Consider the following 17,397-nt stretch of genomic DNA (forward strand, 5'->3'; position numbering starts at 1 on the left):
TACAGGCATGAGCCACCATACATGGCCAGAGTTGAATTTTTAATTTAAAACCTTCCCACAGAAAAAACTCCAGCCCAGGTGGCTTCACTGAGGGAACTCTTCCAAATACTTAAAGAAGAAATAACACCACCTTACACAAGCTCTGAGAATAGAAAAAAAAGGAACATTTCCTAATTCATTTTATGAGACTTGCATAACTGTGATACATTTTGCTGACAAGGATATTACAAGAAAGGAATGTTACAGGCCAGTATCTCTCGTGAGTACATAGACAAAATCCTACACACACAAAAAGGCCCACATCAAATTCAGTAATACATTTTTTAAAAGCCAATTCAAGAAAAAGTTTCATATTAATGATCAAATGTAGTTTTATCTGGTAATGCCAAGTTAGTGTAACATACCAAAAAAAATCAACGTAACTAATCACATTAACAAACTAAAGTAGAAAACCCTAGACAACCACTTCAATAGATGCTGAAAAAGCATTTGGGAAAATTTCATACCCACATGACTGTTTTTTTTTTTTTTACTCTGAGAAAACTAGAATAAAAGGCACTTTCCTCAATTTGGTAAAGGGTGTCTCAAAAAACCCACAATTGATATCATATTTAATAGTGCAATATTAAGTGCTTTCCCACTAATAGTGAGAACAAATAAGGATGTCTATTCTCATTTCGTCTATTCAACATAATCCCAGCTAGGTCAATAAAGGCATGAAACAACTTAAAGTCATAAAGATTAAAAAGAAAGAAGCAAATCTGTATTTGTATGACTGGTTATATAAACATAAAATCCTAAAGCATCTACAAAGTCTATTAGAGCCGATGAATGAAATGAGCAACAACATTGTCAACATCCCAAAAAATCAATTGCCTTTATATATGTCAGAAACAAAAATCGAAAAGTTAATTTTTAAAAACACCACTGACAAGATCAAAAACCATGAAACATCAACGACCAATTTCATGAAAGCTGTGTAAGACTGCTACACTAAAAATACAAAACATTTCTTGAAGAAATAAAAGCAACTTAAAGTTCAGGATCGCTAAGACGCCACTCTGTGTTCTATAGATCCAATGCCATCACAATCAAAATCTCAGCGGGATTTTTAAATAGAAATTGACAAGCTGATTCTATCATTTATATGAAAATACAAAAGACTTATAGTACACAAAACCATCTTGAAAACGAAGAACAAACTGGCAAAACTTACAGTATGGAATTTTAAGATTTACCACAAAGTTATAGCAATCAACATAGTGTAGTATTGGTGTAGGATGGACAAATCAATCAGTGAAAAATCACGTTCATGAACAAACCCACATATATGTAAACATAATCGATTTTTTTTTTTTGAGACAGAGCATCAAGCTGTCGCCCTGGGTAGAGTGCTGTGGCATCACAGCTCATAGCAACCTCCAACTCCTGGGCTCAAGCGATTCTCCTGCCTCCACCTCCCAAGTAACTGGGACTACAGGCCTCCACCACAACACCTGGCTATTTTTTGGTTGCAGCCGTCATTGTTGTTTTGAGGTCACACTGGATTTGAACCTGCCAGATCAGGTGTATGTGGTTGGCGCCTTAGCCACTTGAGCCACAGGTGCCGAGCCTACATAATCGATCTTTGACAGGTTTCAGGTACTTCAATAGGGAAATGAAAGTTTTGGGCTAGAACAATGGGATAGACATCAACTCTCACTGTACGCCATACACAAAGATCAATTAAAGGCAGATCATACAAGATAGATAATTAAGTTCGCAAACTCATTCTTGAAAAAGTGCTATGTACCTCATTGCTAAATATCACTATAGTCATCTTCAAAGTACTCCCTTGGGGCGCAATGCACTGATGCCAGAGTCTAGTCCACCCTTCAATGCAACTTTAGAATGATTTTTCTGGAATGGCCATCAAAGCTGTCATCGTATTACCTTTGATGTCCCAAATGTCATCAAAATGTCTTTCTTTTGGGCGGTGCCTGTGGCTCAAGGAGTAGGGTGCCGGTCCTATATGCCGGAGGTGGCAGGTTCAAACCCAGCCCTGGCCAAAAACCACACAAAAAAGAAGTCTTTCTTTTGATATTTCTTTTATCTTGAGGTAAAGCAAAAAGACATTGGGGTCAGATCAGGTGAGTAGGGAGGCTGATCCAATGCAGTTAATTGTTTACTGGCTAAAACCTTCCTCACAGACAGTGCTGTGTGAGGTGGTGCATTGTTGTGATGTAAGAACCATGAGTTGGTGAAAAGTTCTAGTTGCTTTCATGTAACTTTTTCTTTTCTTTTTTAACTTTTTTGTTGTTGCAGTTTGGCTGGGGCCAGGTTTGAACTCACCACCCTTGGTATATGGGACTGGCACCCTACTCACTGAGCCACAGGCACCACCCTTCATGTAACTTTTTCATGCGGCCTTTTCAGCACTGCCAAATAGTAAACTCAGTTAGCTGTTTGTCCAGTTCATAATGGACATATTCATAATGAATAACCCTTCTGATATCATAAAAGGCTAGCAACAGTCAAAGCGGTCAAAGTGGACTTTCTTGTTTTCCTAAACTCAAAGAACATTCAGTGTTTTATCATTAAGTATGATGCTATCTATATATATATATATATATATTTTTTTTTTTTTGTAGAGACAGAGTCTCACTGTACCGCCCTCGGTAGAGTGCCATGGCGTCACACAGCTCACAGCAACCTCTAACTCTTGGGCTTACACGATTCTCTTGCCTCAGCCTCCCGAGCAGCTGGGACTACAGGCACCCTCCACAACGCCTGGCTATTTTTTTGTTGCAGTTTGGTCGGGGCTGGGTTTGAACCTGCCACCCTTGGCATATGGGGCCGGGGCCCTACTCACTGAGCCACAGGCACCGCCCTATCTATAATTTTTTTTTGAGACAGTCTCACTCTGTCACCTTGGATATAGATCCAACACCATCACCTTGGATAGAATGTCGTGGCATCATAGCTTCCAGCAACCTCAAATTCCTGGGCTCAAGCGATTCTCTTGCCTCAGCCTCCCTAGTAGCCTCCCGACTATAGGTGCCTGCATGACATCCAGCTAGTTTTTTTATTTTTAGTAAAGACAGGATCTCGCTCTTGCTTAGACTGGTCTCGAACTCCTGAGCAATCCACCCACCTCAACCTCCCAAAAGGGCTGGTTTTGGCTCTTGATTTGGACTGACAGGACTTTTTTGGTTGTGAAGAATTGGCTGGCTCCCATTTCTGACTTTGATGCTTTGTTTTGGGGTCAGATTGGTACACTCATGTTTTATTACCAGTGATAACAAGGCCCAAAAGATGATCTTGCCTCTCCAAAAGGTCTTGGGAAACTTCAACTCCCCTTTGCTTTTGTTCACTGGTGAGCTCCTTTGGCACTATTTTGCACACACCTTCCTCATGCCAAGATTTTCAGTTAAGATTTTCCTACTGATTCTATCTCAATTTTTACTTGTTCTTCTATGCTTCTCACAGTCAGCTGACAATTCTGACACACAATTCTATGATTTTTTTGCAATGTTTTCATCAGTTCTGCTTGTTGCCGGCTGCCCTGACCTATCTTCATCAGTGACGCTTTCTCTTTCCTCAGAAAAATGTTTAATCCGTGTGTACACTGCCGTTTTCTTTATGGTATTATCCCCATAAACTCAGACTAACGTGTCCCTGATTGCACATTCACTCTTGCCAACTTTAACAAGAAATGTAATCTTTGTTCCTTGCTTCAATTCCAGCTCCAACATTGTTATGAAGGCGGCACACAAAAACACACAAAGACAATAATGGACACCACTCAGCAAGACACTGCCACATGTTGACACAACCACAAGTGTGAGACACTGACATCCCCAAATTATGAAATCTTAGAGTTGTTTGCACAGTGCTGCCAGCGTAAGTACACAATGGCAAGTTCACGAACTTCAGTGTTAGCCCTCATAGGCCTAAATGTAAAAAGCCAAAACTATGAATCTTCTAGAAGAAAACAGAGGAGAGGATTCATCGAGTAGAAAAAGGTTTCTTAGGACAAAAACTACTCACAGGCTTTGCACCTGTCGCTCAGTGGTTATGGCACCAGGGCTGGCACATTCAAACCTGGTCCAGGCCTGCTAAACAATAAGAACTACAAAAAAATTTAAAAAATAGCCAGGTGTTGTGGTGGGCGCGTATAGTCCCAGCTACATGGAAGGCTGAGGCAAGAGAATCACTTAAGCCCATGAGTTTGAGGTTGTTGTGAACTGTGACGCCACGGCACTTTACTGAGGGTGACATAGTCACACTCTATCTCAAAAAAAAAAAGTATGCAAAACTTCTACACTGAAAATGAGAGATATTTATGAGAGAAATTCAAAAAGGCCTAAATAAATGAAGAGCAATACTGGCCTGGACTCAGTGACTCATTCCTGTAATCCTAGTCCCTTGGGAGGCACAGGCAGAAGAATCACCTGAGGCCAGGAGTTCCAGACCAGCCTGAGCAACACAGCAAGATTCTGTTTAAAAAATGTCAAGTCTGGCCAGGTGTGACGGCTCATGCCTGTAATCCTAGCACTCTGGGAGGCCAAGGCAGATGGATTGCCTGAGCTCAGGAGTTCAAGACCAGCAAGAGCAAGACCCCATCTCTAAAAATAGCCGGGTGTTGTGGCAAGGCACCTGTAGTCCCAGCTACTTGGGAGCCTGAGGCAAGAGAATCGCTTAAGCCCAAAGTTTGAGGTTGCTGTGAGCTATGATGCTACAGCACTCTACAGAGGGCAAGAAAGTGAGATTCTGCCTCAAAAAATATATATATATAAAAATAAATAATATCAACTCTCTCCCTATTTTTCATCAATTCAATGAATACAAATAAAAATTCTAGAAGGCATTTTTGCAGAAATTGACAAAATAATTCTAAAATTATTATGGAAATAGAAAGGAAATACAGGGTGTTCCAAAGTCACCCATAAAATCACCATACATAGGGAAAATGGGAGGGAAATTAACGAAATGTAACTTTACTTACAAAATATAAAATTTTATAAAGAGGTGGCCAACATGTAGAGAATATTTTGTAAATACTGTATTTTATATTACATTTTATTTTATCATATATACTTTTTGAGACAGAGTCTTGCTCTATTGCCCAGGCTAGAGTGCTGTAGTGTCAGAGCTCACAGCAACTTCAAACTCCTGGGCTCTAGTGATCCTCCTGCCTCAGCCTCCCAGGTAACCGGGATTACAGGTGCCTCCCATAACGCCTGGCTATTTTTTCTATTTTTGTTAGAGATAGGAGTCTCCATCTTGGTTAGGCTGGTCTCTAACTCTTAAACTCAAGTGATCCTCCCACCTAGACCTCCTAAAGTGCTAAGATTACAGGTGTGAGCTAGTGGGCTTGGGCAATACGGTATTTTTTTTTTTTTTTTTTTTTTGTAGAGACAGAGTCTCATTTTACTGCCCTTGGTAGAGTGCTGTGGCATCACATGGCTCACAGCAACTTCCAGCTCTTGGGCTTACATGATTCTCTTCTCTCAGCCTCCCAAGCAGCTGGGACTACAGGCGCCCGCCACAACACCCGGCTATTTTTTGTTGTTGTTGTTGTTGCAGTTTGGCCGGGGCTGGGCTTGAACCCGCCACCCTCGACACATGGGGCCAGCGCCCTACTCACTGAGCCACAGGCACCGCCCGGCAATACGGTATTTTATAAAATTTTTTGTAAAATTTTGTAGTGAATATTTTGGGTTTTTTGTTTTTGTAGACAGAGTCTCACTCTGTTGCCCTGGCTAGAGTGCTGTGGCATCATCGCAGCTCACAGCAACCTCAAACTTTTGGGTTTAAGTCATTCTCTTGCCTCAGCCACCAAAGTAGCTGGGACTACAGACACTGGCCAGAACACCCAGCTAGTTTTTGTTTTTTGTTTTTTTTGAGACAGAGTCTCACTTTGTTGCTCTGGGTAGAATGCTGTGGCGTCACAGCTCACAGCAGCCTCAAACTCTTGGGCTCAAGTGATTCTCCTGCTTCAGCCTCCCAGTCCCAGCCTGGGACTACAGGCACCTGCCACAATACCCCACTATTTTTAGAGATGGTGGCTCCGCTGTAGCTCAGGCTGGGAGTTTTTCTATTTTTAGTAGAGACAGGGTCTCACTCTTGCTCAGGCTGGTCTCCAACTCCTGAGCTCAGGTGATCCACCTGCCTCAGCCTCCCAGAGTGCTGGGATTGCAGGTGTGAACTACCTTGCCTGGTCTGTAAGGAATATTTTATAAATCAAATTACATTTAGCTACAACTCTCAATTTCCCTTTGTATGGTGACTTTAGGAACACCCTGTAGATTAGCCAGACAACATTAAAGAGCAAAGTTGAAAGATTTACACCACCAGAAAGCAAAGAATTACTATAAAACATATACATACAAGGGCTGGATACGGTGGCTCATACCTGTAATCCTAGCACTGGGGGAGACTGAGGCCTGTGAATCTCCTGAGCTCAGGAGTTCGAAACCAGCCCGAGTAAAAGTGAGACCCCTGTCTCTAACATTAGCTGGGCATTGTGGTGTGTGCCTGTAGTTCTAGCTACTCAGGAGGCTGAGACAAGAGAATCACTTGAGCCCAAGAGTTTGAGGTTGCTGTAAGCTATGACATCACAGCAATCTCCCCAGGGTGACAAAGTGAGGCTCTGTCTCAAAAAAAAAAAAAAAAATAGGGATGATGAGCATTTTTTCATGTGTTTGCTGGCCATTCATCTGTCTTCTTTAGAGAAGGTTCTGTTCATCTGTCTTCCCCACTGATGTATGGGATTGTTGGGTTTTTTCTTGTGGATTAATTGAAGTTCTATATAGATCCTGATTATTAAGCTTTTGTTTGATTCAAAATATGCAAATATCCTTTCCCATTGGCTAGGTTGTCTATTTGTTTTGGTTGTTGTCTCCTTGGCTGTACAGAAGCTTTTCAGTTTAATTAATCCCATTTGTTTATTATTGCTATTGTTGCTATTGCAATGGCAGTCTTCCTCATAAAGTCTTTCCCCGGGCTTATGTCTTCCAGTGTTTATCCTATTCTTTCTTTGAGGATTTTTATTGTTTCATGCCTTAAATTGAGGTCCTTTATCCATCTTTTTTTTTTTTTAGAGACAGAGTCTTACTTGGTCATCCTCAGTAGAGTGCTGTGGCGTCACAGCTCACAGCAACCTCCAGCTCTCGGGCTTAGGTGATTCTCTTGCCTCAGCCTCCCGAGTAGCTGGACTACAGGTGCCCGCCACAATGCCCAGCTATTTTTTTTTTGTTGCAGTTTGGCTGGGGCCGGGTTTGAACCCACCACCCTTGGGATATGGGGCTGGCGCCCTACTCACTGAGCCACAGGCGCTGCCCCCTTTATCCATCTTGAATCAATTTTTGTGAGTGGAGAAAGGTGCGGGTCCAGTTTCAGTCTTTTACATGTGGATATCCAGTTCTCTCAGCACCATTTATTGAATAGGGAGTCTTTCCTCTAGTGGACGTTCTCGTTCGGTTTATAAAAAAATTAGGTGGTTGGCTCAGCGCCTGTGGCTCAAGTGGCTAAGGCGCCAGCCACATACACCTGAGCTGGCGGGCTCGAATCCAGCCCAGGCCCACCAAACAACAATGATGGCTGCAACCAAAAAAAAGCCAGGCGTTGTGGCAGGCACCTTTAGTCCCAGCTACTTGAGAGGCAGAGGCAGGAGAATCGCTTGAGCCCAAGAGTTGGAGGTTGCTGTGAGCTGTGATGCCCTAGCACTCTACCCAGGGTGACAGCTTAAGGCTCTGTCTCAAAAAAAAAAAAAAAAAATTAGGTGGTTGTAAATTGTTGGTTTCATTTCCTGGTTTTCTATTCAATTCCAAATGTCTATGTCTCTATTTTTGTGCCAGTACCATGCTGTCTTGACCATTATGGCCTTGTAGTACAGCCTAAAATCTGGTATGGTGATACCCCGGCTTTGTTTTTATTACTAAAAAATGCCTTAGCTATACGGGGTTTTTTTTTGTTCCATACAAAACACAGAATCATTTTTTCCAAGTCTTGAAAATAGGATGTTGATTTTTTTTTTTTTTTGGAGAGACAGAGTTTCACATTATTGCCCTTGGTAGAGTGTCGTGGCGTCACACGGCTCACAGCAACCTCCAACTCCTGGGCTTTAGGCAATTGTCCTGCCTCAGCCTCCCGAGTAGCAGGGACTACAGGCGCCCGCCACAACGCCCAGCTATTTTTTTGTTGCAGTTTGGCCAGGGCTGGGTTTGAACCCGCCACCCTTGGTATATGGGGCCGGTGCCCTGCTCACTGAGCCACAGGTGCCGCCAGGATGTTGATATTTTAACAGGGATGGTGTTGAATCCCTATTAAATTGCTCTGGGAAGTATAGACATTTTAATGTAGAATGTAAATGTCTTGGCACAGTAGCTGAGATAATGCCAGGAAGGCTATGTTAACCATTGTGATGAAAATGTGTCAAATGGTCTATGAATCGAGTGTATGATGCCCCATGATCATATCAATGTACACAGCTATGATTTAATAAAAAAAAAAAATGTTGATTCTTCCCAGCCACGAGCATGGTATGTTCTTCCATTTGTTAAAGTCCCCTGCTATTTCCTTTCTTAGGGTTTCATAATTTTCTTTATAGAGGTCCTTCACCTCTTTTGTTAGGTATATTCCTAAGTATTTCATTTTCTTTGGGGCTATGGTGAAGGGAGTTGTGTCTTTAATTAACCTCTCATCTTGGCTATTGTTGGCGTATACAAAGGCTACTGACTTGTGGACATTGATTTCATATCCTGAGGCATTACCGTATTGTTTGATGACTTCCAAGAGTCTTACATTTGAGTCTTTAGGGTTCTCTAAGTATAAGATCATGTCATCAGCAAAGAGGGAGAGTTTGACCTCCTCTGCTCCCATTTGGATGCCCTTTATTTTTTTGTCTTGCCTAATTGTATTGGCTAGAACTTCCAGCACTACGTTGAATAGTAATGGGGACAGAGGACAACCTTGTCTGGTTCCAGTTCTAAGAGGAAAAGCTTTCAGTTTTACTCAATTCAGTAAAATATTAGCTGTGGGTTTGTCATAGATAGCTTCAATCAGTTTAAGAAATGTACCACCGGGCGGTGCCTGTGGCTCAGTCGTTAAGGTGCTGGCCCCATGTGCCGAGGGTGGCGGGTTCAAACCCGGCCCCGGCCAAACTGCAACCAAAAAATAGCCGGGCGTTGTGGCGGGCGCCTGTAGTCCCAGCTACTCGGGAGGCTGAGGCAAGAGAATCGCTTAAGCCCAGGAGTTGGAGGTTGCTGTGAGCTGTGTGATGCCACGGCACGCTACTGAGGGCCATAAAGTGAGACTGTCTCTACAAAAAAAAAAAAAAAGAAATGTACCACCTATACCCACACTCCTCAGTGTTCTAATTAGAAAAGGATGCTGAATTTTATTGAATGCTTTTTCTGCATCTATTACGAGGATCATATGGTCTTTGGTTTTGCTTCTGTTGATGCGGTGAATAACATTTGTTAGAGAAATGCAAATTAAAACTGCCAGGAGACACCATCTAACCCCAGGGAGAATGGCCCATATCACAAAATCTCAAAACCACAGATGCTGGCGTGGATGTGGAGAAAAAGGAACACTTTTACACTGCTGGTGGGACTGCAAACTAATACAACCTTTTTTAGAAAGAATTATGGAGAAACCTCAAAGCACTCAAGCTAGACCTCCCATTTGATCCTGCAATCCCATTACTGGGCATCTACCCAGAAGGAAAAAAACCCTTTTATTATAAAGACACTTGTACCAGACTGTTTATCGCAGCTCAATGTACAATCGCTAAAATGTGGAAACAGCCTAAATGTCCCTCAACCCAGGAATGGATTAACAAGCTGTGGTATATGTACACCATGTAATACTATTCAGCCATTTAAAAAAATGGAGATTTTGCAGCATTTGTATTAACCTGGATGGAAGTGGAACACATTATTCTTAGTGAAGCATCACAGGAATGGAGAAGCATGAATCCTATGTACTCAATTTTGATATGAGGACAATTAATGACAATTAATGACACTCTGGGGCATGGAGGAAGGGGAGAGCAGACAGAGAGAGAAGGAGGGAGGGGTGAGGGAAAGGAAAAGAAAAACAAAGAAAAGAAAATAGTGACTAATTCTCACATAAATTGGATTTAATTTTGACCAAAGTACATTACTTGAACATTAATTTTTTTTTTTTTTTTTTGCGGTTTTTGGCCAGGGCTGTGTTTGAACCCACCACCTCCGGCATATGGGACTGGTGCCCTACTCCATTGAGCCACAGGTGCCGCCCTGAACATTAATTTTTAATTCAACTTGTTAATATGTTGTTTAGGATATTGCATCCTCATTTATAAGTGAAATATGTTTGTAATTTCCCTTTATAATAATGTATTTTTTCCAATTTTAATGTCAGGTGTATCCAGATGAAGTAGAACGATTTTGAACTATTTCTTCTTTTTCTGCTGTCTATAAGATTTGGCATGATCTGTTTTTTGAAATTATCTTTTCTTTTCTTTTTTTTTTAATTCTTTTTTTTTTTGTAGAGACAGAGTCTCACTTTATGGCCCTCAGTAGAGTGATGTGGCCTCACACAGCTCACAGCAACCTCCAACTCCTGGGCATAAGCGATTCTCTTGCCTCAGCCTCCCGAGTAGCTGGGACTACAGGCGCCCGCCACAACACCCGGCTATTTTTTGGTTGCAGTTTGGCTGGGGCCGGGTTTGAACCTGCCACCCTCGGTATATGGGGCCAGCGCCTTACAGACTGAGCCACAGGCGCCGCCCTTTTATTTCTTTTTTTATTATGTTTCTTTTTGTGTGTGTTGCCGTTTTTGGCTGGGGCTGGGTTTGAACCCACCACCTCCAGCATTTGGGGCCAGCACCCTACTCCTTGAGCCACAGGCACTGCTCTTATCTTTTATTTTTATTTATAGATATTAGTTGTCTATTTTTTGAGACTTTGGGAAAAAAAATAGTAAGAAGTTAACTGATGACCCCATACTGAACCTCAGAGTCAAAGCATTCTATGATAGACATACTCTTTTTTTTTTTTGCCACTAATATAACTTTTAATGACTAAATGAATGAGCAAACAGTAGCACATCAACTGATTGAAAAATTAAATCTTTTTTTCCCAAATACATTGACGACTCCTCATTTTCTTTACTCTAATTGAAAGAATGGTGGTGTCCCCAGTGGTTCTTTGGTTTGGGGAATGTCCTCCCTCTGCTTCTTTCACATTCAGTTCCAATTCCCAACCATCCAAGTGCATGTTCTATTGCAGAATCAAGTTGAAATGGCACTGTCTCTTCAACTGGCTTGAGAGCTATGACGTAGGCTATTTCATCTTCCACTTTGTCCTATTGTGGGTTTTCTGGTGCCCAATAAGGTGTGAGCTCTAGGTGACTGCCTTTCCACATTTGTGGCACACATATGGGCACTCCCCAGTGTGAGTCCTCTGATGCCGAATGAGGTGGGAGCTCTGGCGGAAGGCTTTTCCACAGTCCTGACATGGGTAGGGCTTAGCTCCAGTGTGAGTTCTCAGGTGCTGGGAGATGGCTGAGTGATCATTGAAGATCCTCCCACACTCTTGACATTCAAATGGTCTCTCTCCAGAATGAACTCTCTGATGCTGTGTAAGGGAAGAGCTCTGAACAAATCCTTTCCCACAGTCCTGACACACATACATACAGCTCTCCCCAGTGTAGATTTTCTTATGCACAGAGAAGTATCTTGGGTTCCGAAACATTTTACCGTATTCACTGCACCTGCAAACTTGGCTCCCCTTGTGAATTCTTATAAATGTAATCTGCTTAGCACTCCAGCTAAAGGTTTTCCTACAACCACTGCCTTCTTTGGCCTTTTGTCTTCCACAATGATTCTGATGTTTTATATGTGAATTATGTTTGATGTTCTTAAGCTGTGAGCCACGTTCGTGCAAACATTTTTTAGGAGACACCTTCTGGAGCAAAACCTGACTTGTGTCAAGACAAGTGTTTGGGGCGGCGCCTGTGGCTCAGTGAGTAGGGCGCCGGCCCCATATGCCGAAGGTGGCGGGTTCAAACCCAGCCCCGGCCAAACTGCAACAAAAAATAGCCGGGCGTTGTGGCGGGCGCCTGTAGTCCCAGCTGCTCGGGAGGCTGAGGCAAGAGAATTGCGTAAGCCCAAGAGTTAGAGGTTGCTGTGAGCCGTGTGACGCCACAGCACTCTACGGAGGGCAGTACAGTGAGACTCTGTCTCTACAAAAAAAAAAAAAGACAAGTGTTTGCCTGGGACTTGGGGTTTTCACAAGGCTCCACCTGAGGGAGGACTTTTTCCAGAGCAGACCCCACTTGTTTCAGAACTTGGTCTGGGATGTTTAGGTCCACATGCTGCAAGACATCTCCCAAGATGGAAGATGTGGCACAATCCCTTGAGAATTCTTGTACTTTCAGGCCTTTGGCTGGTTCTCCCTCAGGAATGTCAGAATTTGGAGTTAACCGCTTACTTTCTGGTGTAGTCTCCCATCCCACAGAGACCAGGTGCCCGAATGTCTCCAGCATCACATCATGGTACTCAGTCCTTTGTGTTGGGCCCGGCTGCCCCCACTCCTCCCGGGTAAAGTCCATAGCAACATCCTGGAAAGTCACTGGTTCCTGTGAAGTCACATGTGTTGTCTGCTCAGGAGGGTTCTTCCTCCTCAGATATCCAAGTCACATCCTCCACCAAGGCCGCCACCTCTTGGTAGTCCTTTGGGTGCTGTGATTCCACCCACGTCGGGAGTTTCCCAGGTAGTACACCCAGGAACTGCCCTAGCACAAGCAGCTCCAGCATCTGCTCCTTGGAGTGAATGTCAGGCTCCAGCCACTGTTGACAGAGTTCACGAAGTTGGGTGAGGGCTTCTCGGGGACCTACCACATTCTCATAATGAAATTGCCAAAATTTCTGACGAGCAGCCTGAGGATCAGCTGCATGCTTGCCCAGCTGTTGTACTGGCTCCTTGAGAATGTCAGGACTCAGGACCCCATCTTCAGCATAGAGAGTGCGAATCTGGGCATTCAGGGCACCAGCTACCTCTGTTCAGTGTAAGGACCTCATAAACCTCAATGTTCATCAGGGGATTCTCAGCAGGAAGAGGATCCGGTTGAATTTTGATCTGAGGCCCAAGATATTCTGGAAAGGTATCTTGAGTAATTCCTCTCTCCAACGGCCAGAATTCTTCTGCTTCCTCTAACTGAGATACCACATCTGGCTTGGAAAGCTGATGTTACAGGACCAGGTCGTCGGAAGCCTGGAGGCCATACTTTTCTCTCTCTCAGTCTGTCTCGGGAATGGGTGAAGTCCCCGTGCACGCCTCACAATGGCGCCCGTCGGCCTCACGGCCGATAGACATACTCTTATCTGACAATGTGAATGTTACTTTTTTTGCATTATTATTATTACTCAATATTTCATTGCAGCAATTGTCTGATTTCTTTTCTGAATGTATTTATCTTGGTTCATTCTTTACGAGGTTTTTGTTTCTAGTCCTTATCTTAAATATTGTTATTGTTATTAAATTTTAAGCCTTTTTAATTTTGTGAGGGCAAAAAGTGGAAACCAAATAAACACATGTATATGTATAGAGAAAAGAAAAGAAAAAAATTCATATACATATACATACATGTATATAATTACAGTAGGAGACATTGCACAGGATAGGCAAATAAGCCATTGGTACAAAATACAGAAGAGAATACAGAAACAGAATCATCACCTAATTTACAACAAAGATGCAACTGAAATTCAGTGGAGGAAATGATATTCTTTTCAATAAACGGTGCTAGAGTAATTGAATATCCACACAGAAAAAATACTGAGTCTTGGCTCCTAGGTCATATATACGCCTAAATTAATTTTAGATGAATGATAGACTTAATTGTGAAAGATAAAAAAAAAAAAGCTTGTAAAAGAAATTATAGAAGGATATTTTTATGGCCTTGGGGTAGATTTCTTTATTTTTTTTTTTTTTAATTTGGCCGGGGCTGGGTTTGAACCCGCCACCTCCGGCATATGGGACCGGCGCCCTACCCGCTGAGCCACAGGCGCCGCCCTAGGGGTAGATTTCTTTTTTTTTTTTTTTTTTATTAAATCATAACTGTATACAATGATATGATTATGGGGCATCATACACTCACTTCATAAACCATTTGACACATTTTTATCACAGTGGTTTCTTAATCAGGATGCAGGAAGCATTAACTATAAATTAGAAGATTGATATATTTGACTTCATTAAAATTAAAAAACCTCTGTTCATCAAAAGACATCATAATGAAAGTTGAAAAAGCAAACCACAGAATACATAAACAACTAATAATTAATTTTAAAAACTCAAGCAATCGGGCGGCGCCTGTGGCTCAGTGAGTAGGGCGCCGGCCCCATATGCTGAGGGTGGCGGGTTCAAACCCAGCCCCGGCCAAAACTGCAACAAAAAAATAGCCGGGCGTTGTGGCAGGCGCCTGTAGTCCCAGCTGCTTGGGAGGCTGAGGCAAGAGAATCACGTAAGCCCAAGAGTTAGAGGTTGCTGTGAGCCGTGTGACGCCACGGCACTCTACCCGAGGGCGGTACAGTGAGACTCTGTCTCTACAAAAAAAAAATGAAAAACAAAAACTCAAGCAATCTGATTTTTGAAAAAACAGGCAATACACTTGAACACACTTTACAAAAGAGGATGTCCAAATTTCAACAAATATATACATATATATATAAAGTGCTCAAATCATCAAGCATCAGAAAAATGCAAATTACAGCCACAATGAGATACCACTGCACATCCACAAGTACAGCTAAAATTCTAAACACTGAAAATTTGTGATGGGAGTATAAAACAGTAGAATAATAATTTTTTAAATGAAATTCTATTGTTTATTTTTTTGCTGTTGTTGTTGCAGTTTGGCCAGGGCCGGGTTCGAACCCACCACATTGGTATATGGGGCCGGCGCCCTTCTCACTGAGCCATAGGCACCACCCAATAATTTTTTTTTTTTTGAGACAGTCTCACTCTGTTGCCCTTCACAGAGTGCCATGGCGTCATAGCTAACAGCAACCTCAGACTATTGGGCTGAAGAGATCCTCTTGCCTCAGCCTCCCAAGTACCACAGGCACCCACCACAATGCCAGGCTGTTTTTTCTATTGTTAGAAGAGACAGGGTCTCGCTCTTGCTCAGGCTGGTCTTGAACTCCTGATCTCAGGCAATCCACCCACCTCGGCCTCTCAGAGTGCTAGGACTGCAGGCGTGAGCCACTGCACCTGGCCCAAAATGGTATAATTATTATGGAAACTGTGTGACAGCTTCTATGAAAGGCAAACCTAACCCTACCGTATGATCTAGCAATTCCACACCAAGGTACACACACAAGAAATATATTTCTATATATTTCTAGCAAAAAAAAAAAAAAAAATATATATATATATATAGCCCCAAACTGAAACAAACCTAATGTCTGCCAATAGAACAATGGCTAAATCAATTGTGTATATGATAAAAACTATGTTAGACATCCTACCCACTTCCAAAACACACACACATGCACACACAAATTCTGTTACAGTAATACAAAGTCATTCTATACGGCAAGGAAGATGAATGAAATACAGCTACATTCAACAATACAGATGAATGGCACAGACATAATATTGAGTGAAAGAAACCAGATGTAAGAGTATGGGCCACATAATTCCATTTTTATGAAGCTAAATAACAGGCCGCCCCACAAAAAAATGAGCAAAACAACCCTATGCTGGTAGAACTCATAAATATTGTTATTTGAGGAGACAGGCTTGGTGGGGAGACTCTCAGGATCAGAAATGTTGTAGATCGTGATCTTGGAATGGGTACACCATGCACCTGTGGAAAAATCCATCAACCTGCATATGTAAGATTTGTGTACTTAGCATGTTATATCTTAATATAAAGGGTTTAAAAATTTTTTTAAATTTATTTTTGGGACAGTCTCACTCTGTCACCCTGGATAGAGTGCTGTGGTGTCAAAGCTCATAGCAACCTCAAACTCCTGGGCTGAAGTGACCCCACTTGCCTCAGCCTCCCAAGTAACTGGGACTATAGACACCTGCCACTACATCCAGCTAGTTTTTCTATTTTTAGTAGAGACAAGGTCTTGCTCTTGCGCGAGCTGGTCTCCAACTCTGGAGCTCCAGGGATCCTCCTGCCTCAGCCTCCCATAGTGCTAGGGTTACAGGCGAGAACCACTGCGCCTGGTCAATAAAAAAGTTTTTAAAAGACAAGAGGATATTACGAATTACTATATGCTAATACATTTGTAAATTTAGAAGATGTAGGCTGATCCTTTAAAAAGCAAAACTTACCGAAATTGACACAAGAATAAATAGAAAGTCTGACTAGTCCCATATTCATTAAGGAGATAAATCAGTCACAAAGACAACATTGGGCCCAAATGGCTTCACCTGTAAATTCTTCCAAATATTAAAGGAAGAGATATCAAACTTATACAACAAACTCTTTCAAGATTAGAAAGAGTCCAGGCTCAAGGCTCTGATCCCAGCACTTTGGGAGGTGAAGATGGGAGAATCTCACACCTGTAATCCTAACACTCTGGGAGGCCGAGGTGGGTGGATTGCCTGAGCTAAGTTTAAGATCAGCCTGAGCAAGGGCGAGACCTGTCTCTAAAAAATAGCTGGGCCTTGTGGCAGGCGTCTGTAGTCTAAGTTATTGGTGAGCCTGAGACAAGAGAATCACTAGAGCTCAAGAGTTTGAGGTTGCTTTGAGCTGTGATGCCACAGAACTCTACCCAGGGCGACTCAGTGAGACTCTGTCTCAAAAAAAAAAAAAAAAAGAAGAAAATGGGAGACCATAAGTTTGGGAATGACCTAGGCAACATAGTGAGACCCCCTCTCCATAAAAAATGTAAAAAATTGTAAGCCCAAGAGTTTAAGATAGCTGTGAGCTGTGACACTAAGGCACTCTACTGAGGGCAACATAGTGAGACTCTGTCTCAGAAAAAAAAAACTTGACTGGGCATGGTGCCATGCACCTATAGTCCCAGCTACTTGGGAGGCTCAGGCAAGAGGATTGCTTAAGCCCAAGAATTTGAGGCTACACAGTAAGCTATAATCATACCACTGCACTCCAGCCTGGGCAACAGAGTGAGATCCTGTAATCAACAGAGTGATTACAACAGAGTGAGTCCCCCAAAATGGAAAATTAGAAAGAGAAGAAGCACCTCCCAACTCAATTTATGAGACCATTATAACCTTTAAATTCAAACAAGATAAGGAGAAGATAAGGACATTACAAAGAAAATAAATTACATGTCTCTTTTTCATAAGTAGAAATGAGAAAAAGTGGCGGGGAATGATGGCTCATGCCTATAATTACTCAGCACTCTGAGAGGTTAAGTAGGGAGGAATCACTTGAGGC

At 42.4% G+C, this 17,397-nt stretch overlaps 1 pseudogene; it reads right to left on the reverse strand.

Moving 5' to 3' along the window:
* Positions 1–11,303: 11,303 nt before the first annotated feature.
* LOC128570651 (neurotrophin receptor-interacting factor homolog) lies at positions 11,304–13,085 on the reverse strand (annotated as a pseudogene).
* Between the last annotated feature and the right edge of the window lie 4,312 nt (positions 13,086–17,397).

Source organism: Nycticebus coucang, chromosome 18 (assembly GCF_027406575.1).
Source record: "Nycticebus coucang isolate mNycCou1 chromosome 18, mNycCou1.pri, whole genome shotgun sequence".
Classification (NCBI taxonomy): Eukaryota; Metazoa; Chordata; class Mammalia; order Primates; family Lorisidae; genus Nycticebus; species Nycticebus coucang.